The following is a 12,017-nucleotide window of genomic DNA, read 5'->3' as shown; positions in this document are numbered from 1 at the left end:
TAATGTTTTTCTAAATTGTAATCTTTCTTTGTTATTATTTCTATCTGTTCCCTGCTTTAGTAATCCTTGCTTTGGTAACTTTCTAGATTAATCTAAATATATGTTAGCTGGTCTTCTTGATACATTCTTGGATGAATGGCATGAAGATGGTTTTGAATGCTACAGCTGATATTTTTGCATGTGGAACAAAACTTCTCTGCATACTTTCTCCGACATCATTCTTTGATATATTGTCTCTAGACAATATTGGCTACTTAGCTGCTAGTGAAGAATGTCACCAATATGTTTATAATCATTGTAATAATTATATTATATTTAAATGTTCAAATTTTGAAAGCCATTTATAAAAATGTATGATGCAGAAAACTTTAATAACATTTTAATAATTTTATATTTAGGGCTCCAGAAGTTCTAGAGAGAAGGCCAATAATTCACTTGTAATGGGAAAATTTGAAGGTGTTTTCTAACTCTTAGGTTAGACTGAGAAAATTAATATTCTCCATCAAGGAATGAGCGGAAGAAATGTAGGCTGATGAAGACTATGAGCAAGGGATGAGACAATATGGAAGGATAATTCATCACTGTCTAATCTTGTTAGACTTTTGGTTGTGTGCATGCACATATGCCTTTTCTTAAAAGGAAAACATCTTCCTCTGGAATTTATTATTCACCTTTGTACTGCAACACTCAATACTAATATAACCTAGGAGATACGATTAGGGAAAAAATGAAACTGATATTCTTGTATATAAGTGGAAACACATACCAGAAATACAATTTTTGACTATCATAATGAGGGAAATATTCTACATCATTCTAAACACTATCATGTTCAAAGCAGCTGATAACATCACAGTGGTTTAAAGATTATTATATTGGATTCTAATTGTTGACCTTTTTTTATAAACTGAGTATGATCATTATATACTGATTTCTTTAAAAATGTCTAATACATGAAGAAATACTTGAGCTTTCAGTAATTCTCAACAAGTATAGATTCTACCAAGTACTTCTAATGTTGATATTTTCATTCATGGAAGCCAGTCTATATGCTTTCTATAACCAACGAATGACTTATTCTTTCAAATGCTGCCATTATTCTTGGGTCCTGAAAGAAGAATTCCAGCACTATTAGCTCTATGATGGGATTCTGATTATAGATAAAGTCACTATTTAAAGATTTCTGTACATGGAATAGACTTAGGTCACTCCTGGATCTGGCATATCTGACTGAAATTGTGAGTTATGATTAATAAATTTACATTAGAACTTGACAAAGAAGAACTATGAGCCTCCGATCGGAAAAGATGTTACAATTTAGCTCAGGGATTTTTTTTTTTTTTTGAAAAGGGTGGAATTTAAGCTTTATTTACAGGACACTGAAAGATATGAAATTCCACATAGAAATAAGAAACCCATTGAGAGGAGAAGCTTCATACAGTATGTACACAGTTTGGAACTGTTCAAGTATAGTTTCGTTGTAAAAAGTGCTACAATAACAAACCACACTTAAAAAGAGTTCTTAGTAGAGAAACAGTTAAGACAAACTTATACCAAACATAGCACACAACAAACAACTTTCTGCCTCAGCTGTACAGTCTAAAAGTTAAAGGTCCCCGGAGGGCCATCCTGATCTTGGAATGTATAGCCTTCAGAGGTAGTTTCTGGCACAACATTTTGATCTTCCTCTTCCTCTACAGAGAAATACTTCTCAATCAAGTTTAATGAAGCTTTGTACATAGACTCATTTTCATAGTTTTGTAGAGCTTCAATTTTGTCCAAACCTCCACATTCTTCAATCATTATACTAAGTTTCTCAGTTTCACCTAGTTTCTCAGCAGCCTGAAAGATATTTGAAATGGCATCCAGAATAACCAGAATAATTTTGGTGTCTTTTGCAGTTAAGAGGTTCATCAACGGTTCTATTATGCCACAATGAACAAGGTATACAATCTGTTCAACTGTTCCACCACTTGTATAGTTGGTCACAGCCCATACAGCTTCCTTTTGTGTCTTAAAGTCTGCCTTAGAGAGAACACCAACAAGGAATGGGACTAATCCATGATTCACAACTTGCTGTATCTGGTCCTGGCAGCCAGCTGTGATGTTTGACATTGTCCACGTAGCTTCCTTCTGAATGTTAGTTTTGGGGTTCGTTAGCAGACTGGGAAAGATGGCAAGTGCTCCCGCATCTATTACAACCTGAGTCTGTTCGTCTGTCCCAGTGACAATATTTCCTATGGCTCTTAGTGCAGGAGTCACAATTGGCAATTCAGTAGATCCTAGAAGCTTTACAAGTTGGGGTACAACTCCTGTTTTCACGACCATTTCAATCCGTTCATTTGGACCATAGGTAAGGTAGGAAATGGCCCAACAGGTATCTGCTAATACTTCTGGATCATCATGATGCAGGAGACCAACTAAAGTGGGAAGAATTTGCTCAACAGCATCTAATGGGGGTGCAGGATTCTTGTTGCGACAAAGGTTTGAAAGTGTCCAGGTAAGATTACATAAGTAACCACATGCCATAGATGACATATCGGGAACTGCAAGAAGAGCCAACAGCGGGTCAACTGCACCATATTTTATCACCAAGTCTCGGAAAACCGAACCATCACCTGCAATGTTTCCTAGAGCCCATACGGCTTGTTCACTGATGTGGGCGCGGGGAGATGCCAACAGAGAAATGAATGCTGGGATAGCACCTCCCTCTACCACAGCCTTGGTCTGTTCTGATGTCCTGGAAGCGATGTTAGTGAGGGCCCAAGCAGACTCAAACTGAATGGGACTACAATCAGTTCTGCCCAAGAAGGACACAAATTTTGGAATCAAACCAGCCCGGATTATGTTGTCTATGGGGGGCTGTTTTTCTCTAGAAAGCAGTTTCCTAGCAGCTTAAGTAGCTTGGAGCTGGCTTTCCAAATTGTTGCTATTTATGCCTTTGACAATATCCTCAACAGACCAATTTACAGTGCCCTGGTTGTTGCGGTTTTCCTGTAGCAGAGAAGTAGCATCATCAGGAAAGGAGCTTACATTTCTCCTTTTCAGCATCTGGTCATCTTTCTTAGCTTTCCTCAGCTCCACATTCACTTCTATTCGGCGCCGCCTCATTTCTGTGCTGTCTTTCCCCTTGTTCTTGAATCTGTTAAGGCGGGCAGCCGGGGAATTAGCATTCTCGTTGGAGGACATGGTTATGAGACAAAGAGAGAAAGCTACCCAGCCGGCTCAGGATTCCACAGGAGTCGGCGCAGCACGCACATGCTGCGGGTTGGATGCCCTCAAAACGTCCACCGCGGCCCAGCCCGAAGACGGTGTGGCTCAGGGATTTTTTTAAAATTTTCGTTCCATGTCAGTGATCTTCTGGGTATCCTTAAATTATTAAAATTATAGGCAAAATGTACGTCTGCATAGATGCATTTATTTAGATAGCCTAAATATTTTTTATCAGATACTTTAAGAGGACATTGATGGAAAAAGAATAAGAACACATTTATTATATCACACACACACACACACAATCTCTCTCTCTCTTTGAGTGAACCAAAGTCCAGACAGGTAAATATACTAATCCTAAATGCACTTGTCCTTGTCGCAGAGTTAAACAGAGCTGGGATTGGAACTCCATTCTTCTGTTTTCTGATCCAACTCTTATTTCCTTTATACCATTGGTCTTTTACCTCATCAATAATTTGAAAGAATTAGTCTTGCATTATGCTAAGTAATCTACTAGTGCATTATCAAATATGCCAAATAATGTTGGGAATCTATACTGTCTTCAGTATTTATATATGCATTGTATCATTTTGCTTACCTAGGATCTGAACAAACTAAATTTTTTCCTTTGAGCCCTGACTCCTAGATAAAATTTTTAGGAATGAAATAAGAATGTCCTTCCCACATGTTTGATTGGTTGCCTGACAGGCTTTGGTAATTGAAACTGATTGAATCATTAACCCACATATACCAAAAAGTAAGTCTGTTTTAATGATAGTCACATTAGAACTTGATGAATGGTTATTAGATGTCAACCTTATGCTTCTTACTCTTAAAGAACTGTCTTAAAGTAAACAGCAGGCCCTTATATCAGAATAATAGTTCAATATATTTTAACCAGACCCAATAAAACCTATATATGCTTAAAGCTCAAACTTTGGGAAAATCTTGTTATTTCCCTGTATCTTTTAAAATTCCCAACATATTATCATTTATCACTGTATCATATTCTTTCATCTTTTGTTATTTATTATATCAACCACATTGCATCGAGATTTCAAAATGATTAACTCGTTCAAATAGTCTTCTAATAGTATTACTTTCCAGAATAGTTTTATAATTTCAATGCATTTTTCATTATTCCTGCCTCCTTGAAACTGAGGTTGTTAAGTACACAGCTGGTGATATTTAGATAAGATGACCCGCATTTAGTTACATTATTCTTTCCAAAATTATGTAACACTGACAAAAACCACATAAGGCTCAACATAAGTGAAATTGTATTGTTAGGATGGAGGGGTTGGGCAAAGAAATATGTTTTGGGACTTCCTATAAATAATAATTTTGATTTTTGATATCCTTTGGAGATTCTTTTACAAAGTTATTTTTTAAATGTGTAATATTTTCACAAAATTATAATACAAAGACAATATTTCTATATTATGTTGAATATGAAATCCTTTATTTCATAACATAGATGGTGAACAAAAAGGGGAGCCAGGACTAAAATATAAGGAACCCTTAGAACTTCCAGCAAGATAAATAATTCATATCATAGCCAATCTGTTAGCAAAAAATTTTTGTTACTTTAAAGAAAACTCAAAAAGAATTTTCTCAAGATATATTTTTTAGAACATTTCAAGTGTACAATACATTATTATTAAATATAGTTCTCACCACACACACACACACAAAAGGTAAATATGTGTGGTGATGGATAGGTAGATTAGTTTGATCGGGGGCATCATTTCACTATATATACGTATATCAAAACATCACAAAGTACACCTTAAATATGCACACTGATTATTTGTCAATCATCCTCAATAAAGTTGAAAAAATAAACCCAAATGCACAGAGTATTAACTTAAAAATAAAGAGTTTTCTCAACAGTTAGACATATTTGAATTCTCCCAGACTATATTTGTAGCAGCCATAGCCATCCATGTTACAAAATTTCTTACAAAGAGTAAGAGTAGTCCTCATTTGAATTATCCAGGCTTGAAAAAAATTGATATGCAAAGACAATGACTCATCTTTTTCTACATATCAATTAACAGAGGAAGATACAGAATAGAGGAAAGAAACCTAGACATCTGGATCTTTAATGTGAGAACCTGGAATTGTGGAAGATGCTCTAGATGAGGAGTTGCTCAACAGTAGCCCTGCCTACTCGACAAGGCATTAGTATCTGAAGAGTGGAAGATTTCAATGAGGTAAAGCATTGTGAATATATGGTGTTCAGACATAGCACTTGGAGATATCTGCCACAATCACGTGATACAGAAGACACAGGTACTTCTAACACTGCCATGGTTTGTTGTCTACATTTATAATTAAACGAAATGCTAGTTTTTAATTAGAAATTGGTAAAAATAAAGATGTAATATTTTTCTCATCTGCGTTTAGTAATCTGTTAATTCTATCCATAAAAATCTGGTTAAGAAACCCTGGTAATTTCTCACAAAGTGTCTGAAATATTCCACTAACATGTAAAATACAACTTAGGAAAACTGCATAATCAATATTGCAATATTTTGTAGTTTCTCTTTACTTCTCAATTAATGATAAAAAAATAGGCTTAAATGGGTAAAGAAAATTTCTGCCAATGAGAGTTGAGGAAAATAAAACTCCAACTTTACACAGCATCAATAAATAGCATCATAGCTTTACACAGCATCATTAACAAAAAGATGATGTGCTGAACAACAAGATAATATAGAGCTTAACACTTTCTCCTAATAGTTGGGAATAGATTATTCAGAAGTGACTTTCTAAAGTAGAAATATTTTTATATAATCGGTTAGTTTAAATGAAAAAGTATAAAGAGGATCACCAAAAAGTATTCCTTAAATTAATATTCACCCCCTTTTTTTTTTTGAGGAAGATTAGCCCTGACCTAACTACTGCCAATCCTCCTCTTTTTGCTGAGGAATCCTGACCCTGAGCTAACATCTGTGCCCATCTTCCTCTACTTTATATGTGGGACGCCAAGTGGTGCCATGTCTGCAACCGGGATCCAAACCGGTGAACCCCAGGCCACGGAGAAGAGGAACGTGGGAACTTAACCACTGCACCACCAGGCTGGCCCCAATATTCACCCTCTTTAATATGTTTTCAGTTTTGTCCCACCATATGAAAAACAATAAATTGATATTGGATATCTTATATTGAAACAGGAATGATAGGAAGTAATTGAAGTATCAAAACAAGAATAACCAAACATACACAAAAAACATCTCAAAATAAATTCAAAAGGAAGATACGTGTTTCAGAAAGAGTTTAGGTAAACTTAAGGGTTACTTTTTATAATAATTACTCTACTTAACTACAAAACATTTTTCAGTGCCCTTATTTTAACTGTGAGAAAAACCTAATCTTTTCTCTAACTTATTCTATAACACATTAGTTTTTTAAGTTGTCCACAGTACCTAATCTGGGGCTGGTTGGACAAGACATTCTATAGTCTGCAATGATTTTCCAGTATTTCAGTAAGCTATTGTGTTTTTTTTTTCATTAATTGAGATGTTTCAGTTCAACTCAACTTGGTGCTCCTTTATCAGAAATTTACACTATTTATACAATCAATTCATTTTTTATTTTATTTATTTTTAAAAAATCAGTTGAAGGTGGGCCTGGCCCTGTGGTGCAGTGGTTAAGCTTGCACATTCTGCTTCAGTGGTCCCAGGTTCGCTGGTGCGGATCCTGGGTACAGACATAGTGCTGTTTGGCAAGCCATGCTGTGACTGGGGTCCCACATATGAAGTAGAGGAAGATGGGAATGGATGTGAGCTCAGGGCCAGTCTTCCTCAGCAAAAAGAGGAGGATTGGCAGCAGATGTTAGCTCAGGGCTAATCTTCCTCGAAAAAAAACATCATTTGAAGGTTTCATGCTAAGAGAGTTGATAAAACAGTTTATTGATTGAATGATATTATGTGCAACCTACGATGCTAAAAGATGAAGGTCCTTAGAATTTTTTCACTAATAATTGAAGTGTTTTTCACGTCCTGTCCTCTCTTCACCTACATAAATTTGGGTAGGATCAATAATGAGAAAACTGCGGATTTCTCATCCTACAACCCATTTCACAGCATTCTTTCCATAAATTTTCAAGTATCTGCAGGTTCTTCTCTTACTGTTTTCTGTTCATTTGCCTTCTGTCATTTCTTTGTACGTTTGAGTGTATTTTTTAATACACAAATTAATCAGAAGTCCACTCAATTACATATTTTTAAAACAAGACACTTAAAATCATATTTACTTTTCATCTGTTTATTTATAAAATAATTACACATTTACCCTGAATTATTTTTGTCATTAAATCAAAATATTTGATTAAAACATCAGTTAAATATTCATGGTGAAGAATTAGGTTACATACATTCTCCTTAACCATTATTACAAATTTTCTTTGTTAATAAAGCTAATAAACTAGCCCAATGAAACATGAATAAATAACAATTTATTTAAATTCACTTATTTACAATATTTAATGGTCTGCTTATTATGCTGAGTAATAAGCTAAATCACGTCTACTATAAAGGAATAATTATAACAAAAAGTCAGGGTCATCATTATTTAGGTCAGCATCTTTCATTTCAACAAAGAAAAATATTTATACTGTACACAAATTTTACATTAATTTAATCATTTGAGCAAAAGCATAGGTTCATCATATGACTGTCATCATATCTATTGATATTAAACATAATGTGAAAGAAAGAATGGTGAGCTGGGAGTGCAGAAAGCTCATTTCAATCATGACTCAAGAAGTAAATCAATATTTGACCTTAGACAAAACTCTGATTTTCTGTTGACTCAGTTTCCTCTTATATAAAATAGATATTTGCTTTTCCTATCTTACAGAGTGGTTGTTTAACAACAATCGATAGTTTGAATCAGGATCCTTGACTGCAACATGAGGTACTTAGTGCTAGAAGACCTTTTGCAGTATTAGGTGGCACACAGTTCTCCTCTGCATCAACACCCTCCTGGTTTTCTCAGTAAATACTTGGGTGCAAGATTTACACTCTGCATTAAATACTTTTTCAGGTTACGGACTCGTTTAGCTCCTACTCTGCCTGCACGCTCTCACTTAGCTCAACACCTAGCATGAGTAGAGGGGTCAATCCAATCCCATTGGGTAACAAAACAACCAATCAATCCAATTGTTGGGCTTAACTTTATCCTCATTATATTTAAAGCTTAGCGTTCACTAAGGGGTGATGAAGATATTTTCTCTTGACTTGTAAAATTCAACTCAATTTGTGAACTAGATAAATAGTTATTTCTGGTCTAAGGAAAATGAAGACAAAAATGAAGTATATGGTAGATTATCCTTTCCTAGCATGTACTTTCCAGGTAAGTGTGCACTCTCAAAAAATTACTTGAGGCTCCTCAGAGTTAATAACATTCTCATCTACTGAGTTTTCCTAATCACTAATATTCTCAAAGTTCTTTCAAAAATACGTACTTAACACATATCTCAAATAAATTAAACCTTCAACTATGCATTTTTTTATGCATGTTGAAATTACTTAAAAGGACTTAATGGGATCTCCTGGATACCTGACCGTTTTACTTGTTGATTTACCTTGTGCATGTTATGTGCCAGACACTGAATCTGTTGGTGCCTTGATCTTGGACTTCTCAGACTTCAGAACAGTGAGAAAAGTGTCTATTGTTTAAAGCCACCCATTCTATGGTATTTTTTTACCAAACTGGACTAAGACAATAGTATTCCTAATTATCATTTTGGTTTCTGCAGCATCTGTAATAATATCCCCTGTTTCATTTCTGATATTGGAAATTCGTGTTTTTCCCTCTCTCTGTCTCTCCATCAGTTGTGCTAGGAGAGGTGGGTCAATTTCATTGTTCTTTTCAAAGAACCAGCTCTTTGTTTCAAAGATTTTCTCTACTGTTTTTCAGTTTTCAATTTCACTGATTTCTACTCTTATCTTTATTATTTCCTTCTTTCTGCTTGCCTTGGGTTTATTTTGCTCTTCTTTTTCTTAAGGTGGAAACTAAGGTTATTGATTTGAGAATTTTCCTTTTTTCTAATGTGAACATAGGATGCTATAAATTTTCCTCTCAACACTCCTTTAGTTACATGCCACAAATTTCGATATGTTGAATTTTCATTGTCATTCAGTTTCATGTATTTTCTGATTCCCCTGAGACTTCCTTTCTGACCTATCAATTATTTAGAAGTGTATTGTTCAGTTTCTAAGAGTTTGGAAATTTCCTTCTTATCTTTCTTACTGATTTCCAATATGATTCCACTGTGGTTGGAGAACACATTGTGTCTGATATCAGTTCTTTAAAATTTAATGTGGTTTATTTTATGGCCCAGGATATGATATATCTTGGTATATATTCCGTGAGCACTTGAAAAGAACGTATTCTTGTGTTGCTGGTTGGAGTGTTCCATAACTGTTGGTTGATGGTGTTATTGAGTTTTATATTCTTGTTAGTTTTCTATCTATTCTATGAATTGTTGTGAAAGGGGTGTTGAAACCTCCAACTGTAATTATGGATTTTCTATTTTTTCTTTAATTCTATCAGTTTTAGCTTCATATATTTTGCGTCTCTGTTGTTGGGTACATATACATTTAGGATTTCTATGTCTTCTTGGTGCATTATTATTATACAATGTCCCACTCTGTCTTTGGTTATTTTCTTTGCTCTTAAGTCTACCTTGTATGATAATTGTATACCCATTACTACATATTTTGTTTTGCAGGAGAAGATTTGCCTAGGCTAACATCTGTTGTCAATCTTTCTACTTTTTCTTCCTTTTTCCTGCAGAGAGCCCCAGTACATAGTTGTGCATAGTTAGAAATTCTTCTGGTTCTTTGATGTGGGCTACCACCACAGCATGGACACTGACAGACTAGTGGTATGCTTCTGTGCCTGAGAACTGAACCTGGGCTTCCAAAGTGGAGTGAACCAAACTTTAACCACTAAACCATCAGGGCTGGCTTAGCCATCACTACTTTTCAAAATTATTGTTTTCATGATATTTTTCATCCTTTTGCTTTCAGCCTGCTTATGTCGTTATATTTGAAGTGAGTTTTTTTATAGACAGTAAATAGTTGGGTCATGATTTTTCATTCACTTTGCCAATCTCTGTCCTTTCATTGATGCATTTTGATCATATATTTTAATGTGATTATTGATATATTAGCAGGTAAGTGTGCAATTTCATTTTTTGTTTTCTGTTGGTTCTTTTTTGTTTATTTCTCTCTATTTTATTTTCCTGCTTTCTTGTGGCAGGAATTTTCTTGATATACACTTTGATTTATCTGTAGTGTTTCTGAGTGAATCTCTTTGTCTAGCTTTTTTAGGATTACTCTAGGTATTACACTACATATATATATATATGTATATATATAATGTTTAATATGATATTAGAGTTTACTAATGTCATCAGTTTACCAGTTCTAGTGAAGTATCAAAATCTTACCTCTGTTTACATCCCTTTACCCTCTCTTATTTTTAATGCAAATATCTTAAATATTTCTCTTCATACATTTTGAACCATATTGGACAGTCTTTAAATTATTGCTTGAACCATCAAATGTAATTTAGAAGGCTCAAGAGGAGATGGGAAAACTACTGCAAAATTACTTATCTTTTTATTTTTCCTTTCCTGATATTCCAAGTTTTCTTCTTTTGTTCCTTTCTATTTAAAGAATTTCTTTTAACCATTCCTTTAGAGTAGGTCTTCTGGAGAAAATCTTTCTATTTCTTTCCTCTGAGAATGTCTTGACTTCCACTTTATTCCTAAAGGATCATTCGGTATCAAGATGGCAGCATAGGAGGACTCTGAACTCACCTCCTCCCACAGACACAACAAATTTACAACTGATTTTGGAGCAATTACCCCTAAGAGAGAACTGAAAGCTGGATAAAAAGAGCCCCCACAACAAGGGACAGGGCTGACTGAGGTGGATGAGGAGAAATTCCTTTCTGAAGAGGAAAAAGCCGCATTTTATCTGCGGCACTTCATGGCCAGGAGTGGTCTTAAGTTACGAAGGCTTCCCCGGAGGAGCAGGGGACCTGAGTGGGAGAGCTTTGACACAATAAGCAGCTTTTGAACTCTCACAATGGAGACAAGTGTCATAATATCTGGCTTTGCTGACTGTTAACAACAATGCGGAACACCCCAAGAAAGCTATTGGACATGAGAGAAAGAAAATCCTGTTCTTAAAAGGCCCATGCACAGATTCACCTGTTCCAGCAAGCAATCTAAAATCTGCAGAAAGAAAGGTGCACAGTCCTTTGGTGAAGAGACTGACTTGATGGGCTCTGGGTGCATTTGGGTGAGAAGCAAGACCTCCCCAGGCTGAGAGCACCTCCCCAGAGACTGAGATATTGGCAGCAGCCATCATTGTGATCTAGTACAGGCATACTGACACAGACACTGGCAGACACATTGGAATACTTCCCCTGAGCTGTTAGCTCAGGGGTCTGCCCCACCCACTGGAACATTGACTTAATACAGTTCAGCCAAGATAGGCAGCCCACTCTAGGACTGCCCTACCCAACAGCAGGCCCTCAGGCAACTTGTGGGCCTACATAGGCTGGGTGAGTGGGACCTCTGCAGCAGGAAGAGTGGGTCTGCCTCTGAGAGGCAAGACGTATGTGCAAAGGGCAATCTGCCTTGGCAGAGTGTGTGGGGCCTCTGTAGTGGGGTGAGACGTTGGTCAGGTGTGCACACAGGACATTTTTTTCCTGTCTATTTTCACCCTGTTTTTCAGGTTAGGTAATTTCTATTGTTTATCTTCCAGTGTACTGATTTT

The 12,017-nt window shown here is 35.8% G+C and overlaps 1 long non-coding RNA gene and 1 pseudogene across 3 annotated transcripts in view; both read right to left on the bottom strand.

Moving 5' to 3' along the window:
• LOC123289813 (uncharacterized) overlaps nucleotides 1–12,017 on the bottom strand; it is a 329,460-nt gene that overhangs the window by 172,390 nt on the left and 145,053 nt on the right. The window lies entirely within an intron of this gene.
• Nucleotides 1,332–3,333, bottom strand: LOC106829611 (importin subunit alpha-1 pseudogene; annotated as a pseudogene).

Source organism: Equus asinus, chromosome 9 (genome assembly GCF_041296235.1).
Source record: "Equus asinus isolate D_3611 breed Donkey chromosome 9, EquAss-T2T_v2, whole genome shotgun sequence".
NCBI classification, from domain to species: domain Eukaryota; kingdom Metazoa; phylum Chordata; class Mammalia; order Perissodactyla; family Equidae; genus Equus; species Equus asinus.
This window is presented reverse-complemented; position numbering and strand designations above follow the sequence as displayed.